Source organism: Diachasmimorpha longicaudata, chromosome 8 (assembly GCF_034640455.1).
Source record: "Diachasmimorpha longicaudata isolate KC_UGA_2023 chromosome 8, iyDiaLong2, whole genome shotgun sequence".
In the NCBI taxonomy this organism is placed as follows: Eukaryota; Metazoa; Arthropoda; class Insecta; order Hymenoptera; family Braconidae; genus Diachasmimorpha; species Diachasmimorpha longicaudata.
The window spans coordinates 2,676,352-2,681,477 of record NC_087232.1 but is presented as its reverse complement, the minus strand read 5'-3'; the positions used below and the strand labels follow the sequence as shown (position 1 = coordinate 2,681,477).

The 5,126-nt window shown below is 36.1% G+C and overlaps 1 protein-coding gene across 1 annotated transcript in view; it reads left to right on the top strand.

The window, feature by feature from the left end:
- Slo2 (slowpoke 2) overlaps window positions 1-5,126 on the top strand; it is a 119,360-nt gene that overhangs the window by 38,250 nt on the left and 75,984 nt on the right. The window lies entirely within an intron of this gene.

Here is a 5,126-nt window from a genome sequence, read left to right as displayed (position 1 = left end):
TACAATAGAATTATTATTTCTTTAAGTATAAAGGGATACTCCAATGGAATCGACAAATTACACGACACAAGATAGAATAAACTCGTTTTTCTGAACAAACTTCACTACAATTTCAGCAATGTCCCATGTTGGAAGAGCGCATGAGAGTATTTCCAAGGAAATTGCACCATGTAGCAAGCCAGCAAATTTAATGCCTGTGCGTTTGTTCTTCCATGCATCGATTGTCACAGCATCCACCGCATGTTTGGCATATAAATTAAATGGCCCAGGCACCACAGCTTGTAATAATCCTGCACGTGAACTCAATGCTGCTGTTGTTTTCCATAAAATTTGATTCTTTTCGTCGCCAGAATGGTAAACATCCTGACATGTTGCATGTGTTTTAATGGAGGGGTGAATGCCTTTGCATTAGGTGATAAATTGCCAGATCCATAGCCTGAAAAATGAAGGATTATTTATCACCCAGGATATCCAAGGATTTTGGCCATTTGTTGTTCAACATCAGAGCTTTTAATTCAGTCTGTTTCCGAACATTTTACGACTACTTTATTATTTAAACTTTTTTTTCGAAATTGACTCACTTTCGATTTTTTTTCGAAATTGACTCACTCAATTTTATTTACAAATTTCATGAGTGAAAATGGTTTAATCTATGGAGTAGTCTGTACCAAACTACAAAAGATGATTGGATATCCTAAAGTAGTAATGTAGTGCCACCAATTTTCCAATTTTTTGAACAAATTTCCTGTCGAAAATGGTGACGATAAACATCAATCAATCAATATTCCGTTAGTTTTAAAAATATCGTCCTCACTAAGTTTAAATAGGAAATTTATTTGAAACATGCCGAATGAATGGTGGTCATCTGTTAACTCTTGAGTATTATAAACAAGTAATTGATTACTCCGGCGGGAGCAGAGATGTCGGTGTTCTTCTTTCGCCTACACAACTTGCGGCGGCAGGCGGAGGAGGCGCGGAAAAAACGTGAACGTCGAGGGACAGGACAGGGTGGTCAACGTGGGACCAATTGTGGGGACCAATCACAACCTACCGCTGGATCTATGCAGTGTTGTACCAAAGTTCATCGAGGTCCAAGCAAACTATTTGAGAGAGCACCTTTACAGCCAAGCGATTCCCTCGACGAAATTGCTCTTCAAATTCCGAGGTAAGTGCTGCATGGGATCAGGTATTCACAGTTAACATAAATAGACGCAAGATCCGAATGCCCAAATTTTCCACACCTTTTGTAAATGTTCTAAAGGTATTAAAATCATCAGCACAAAATGAGAATTGATCTGGCGTTGAAACGAATGAATGTCAACATTTTAATTCTCGAGTGCAAATCGAGTTTTAAAAAAGTGCAAAAAGTTTTAATTCATTGAGACGTTTAGGGTTTAAAAGTGCTTACAATAGGTATGTGAAATTAAAAAATTTAGTCCTTTTGTGCCATGAACGAGTGTGTAAGACTTTTTAGTGCAACGCATCAGGGTTTGAAAAGATAAGGAATTGAGTTTCCGGTGTCCTGAAACAGTTTCAGGATTTTAGGATCCTCGGGGAGCACGTCTAAATATCCGGTCGAAAATATCCAGTCCAAAATATCCAGTTAAAAATATCCAATTCGAAAATATCTGATTGTAAAAAACCCAATAGCAAATATATCCGCGAACATTGGATCTGTTTGTAGATCCAAGAAGGTGGATTGGAGTTCAAAATAAATTTGTCTAATTTTTGTATTGGATTTGATAGCATTTGGATATTTGTGTTTTGGATATTATTGTTTTGGACATTTTTCATTGGAGATTTTTGTTTGGGTATTTTCGACTGGATATTTAGACGTGGAACCGATCCTCGAAATACTCGTAAACACCTAAAAAGAACTTCATTGATTAGCTTCATTTATTCATAAAATTGATGAAACAGAATTGTATTCCTAGGATTGATTTGAAGTGCAGTAATTGCACCAGCGGCTGTCAAAGAAAAAAAATAATTCAATACCTAACTCTATCCTGAGTTAGTACCTTCTTGACACGGAACGACTTACTGAAAGAGAGTAGTTAAAAGAGGATGCACATAGCAGTATAAACCCATCGTCTCTCACAGCACCGAAGTATCAAGGGGTCAAGAAGTGCCAGAGTTAGAGACAAGCACTTCTCTCAACTCCCTTTCAACGAACTGAGAAAACACTCTAGAGCATTCTTGCTTGACTCCTTGAATTTCGCTGGTTGCATCCGTGAGTGCTGGTGTCAGTTCTAGGAATAAACGTGAAAGTTCGTTAAGAGAACGGAGTGAACTAGTGTCATCAGGTTTTGAGGGAGAAACTACATCAAAATTATGAATGCGAGATATAAAATGACACGAAAAAGTTATGGGAATTGAGTCCTGCAGATCGAAATTTCGTGAACAAATTAATGTTCATATTGCGGGGGTTTTTTTTTGCATAAGAACGTGAATTTTATTCAAGGAATATTATTACGGTAAGGAATTTCGACAATTAATTTTGAGAGCTGTCGTGATGAAATGAAAAAATTAGGTTCACTAAGTTTTGTTTTGACGTTTATGCGTAAATCCGTTAAAATTATGTTTTCCTGTTTTTTATGGAAAAAAACTAAAGAGAAATTTCTTTTGATGAAACTCCACTTTTTATTAATGTAAAAAACATACTATTTCCTGAGTCACTGATAACATTTTATTATTATTATTTATTATCAAAGAATAGGATTAGATTTTCACGTATTTTAAAGTAACACAATAATTTTTAGTTCCCAGAAAACTTTGCATAAATAATCAATTGAGAAACAACATAAGAAAGAAGGCATCTCAAAAATATGATTTCTATCCATCATATTTCAATATCTACAACGAAAAGAAGCTTTCAGAGAGGGATTCCCTTTTTACTCTCCACAAGCTTCAGAAATAATAAACTGACATTTAAAAATAATAAAAAAAACAGGGTGAGCTCTACCATTTATAACATTTCACCGCGAGCAGTTGAGAATGAAATATGTCCGTTGCAATATGGTTGATAGCAGCTTGAAAACGGTATACATCCGAGGAATACGATGATTAGTTATCATCTTTCAGCATCATTACGATAAAAGGAGTGTTGAGTGGTCTAGGCTTCACCCTCAGCTCGCAATTTCCAGACGTTTGACTTATTGCCGTTGTGAATTGAGGGGCTTATGCCCTTGTGTACCGCTTCTCCATCCTTTCTCATAACTTCCCATCAGGCCAAGATTTATTTCTAATCCTCCTGGTATGTTAGCGATGACACATTTTATGAAGAAGTATGCTCTTTATTCTTTTGAAAATTGGCTGGGATTCCACGCAATCACTATTGATTAATTGAGAATATTTTAATTGGACTGATATTATGCATTGTTACTGGTGAGTTTAAATGAAAAAACCAGGAAAAATAAATCCGGAGAGAGGATAGTCATTAATTCGAGAGGTTTTTAGATGGGAAATTATTCTTTAAATAACCTTTAAATAATAAGATGTTCTGGAACATCTGCACATCTCAGGATTTCCTATTTTCTTGGAAATTCACTTGTCTTGAACAGAATCACTGTTAATTATCTGAAAATAGTTTCTCTGTCCTGTTATTATGAAATGCTTCTGATATGTTTTTGAAGGGAGCTCCTAAAAAATATTGAGAAAGGTGAACATTTAATGATTAAGCGATAGATATTCTGGTGAAAAAATTATTCTAAACATTATCCCCGAAAAATGACCTGTAACGAGAATAAAAATGACAGTCCAACTGTGCGTGAAATTAATTAAATTATCCCGCGCACTTTTGAAGCTAAAGAATTAACTTCGTTTGAAAGAAATAAAACGACTAAATTTGAAAATTGTCACTCTAATGAAGTTTATTTTACGTTAATGTTATTACGAATAAACACAATACAACACTATAAATTTTCGCATTTGAAATGCACGATGATTTTATTTTTATGTTGATTTGCTCAATATTTAACTTCGGATTAAAATGGAGTGACTCAGATGAATGTGAGAATTCCGAAGTGACGTTGTACGTTCACTTGATGTTATTCGACTGACTGGCTACTTCAATCTTCCTCATCTTGAAGAAGTCTCGTCCCATGTCCACTGCAGAAGGTATCGGCAACCTTCTCTAGCAAAATGGGAAAATTTAGAGTCATAAAGCACGGCTAGCAAGGGATTAGGTAGCAGAGAGTATTGAGAGAATTTTTTTTATTATAAGGAGCTATGGATGAGAGTGAAGTATGGAACTGTATGAATTTTTAAGAATAATTTTAAAGGAAGTGGCCTTGTTGAACGAGGAATTTTCTGAATAAAAGCTCCATGAGGTTTTCCCCAACAGATGTCAAAAAAAAGATGTTTTTCTCCGTCCGCTCATCCGAGTCACTCAACGATCAAAAATATATAATGCAAACAACCTCGTCCTTTTTCGTGACTAAGGACGAAACACCAATGTCTCGCTGTGATTTGTTGAATATATAGTTCTCGTTTTGAAGTAGAGTCTCCTCAATAGGATTGAAAATATAGGAGACTGCATCAATAACGTGATCCTCAAATCCAGTAAATCTCGTCAATATCATGAGCGATGCAAAGAAAGATATTCAACCGATTGAAACGGTCTGAGGGAGAATCTTCAATAAATCACAGTCGATAATCTGCGGTCTAGGACCCTTCAGACTGCTGCGTACTTAAAGTAAAGGTATCTAAAATACCTCTTGCCCGGTATTGACGTTCCCAGTGGTGAACAGAATGATAATTACCTCAAGAGTATCGTCTTGTTTGGTCTCGTGCCGAGTCCATTCGTTCCCTGAGGTAGACGATACGTGTAGTTGAGCAAATAACGTAGTACAGAACCTTGGAAGTGTAGAATCAACAGACATGTCAATATTGCCAATCACCTCCCTCTGTCACTCGCCGCACCCTCGTAATTTTACGGAAGTAAACCCCCGATGGTGTTGTACTTAATTCTATTGATTCTTCCATCCTCGTGGAAACTTTGTAACTATTCATGTTCAAGGTTTGCATTTTCCGTGTTAATCTCCATTAGCCAATTTTTATAGAAGATGTTAAAGTTTACTCTGTCAAGTTAATGAAGTTCCCTTCGGTGAATCTGTTGCACTTCATCT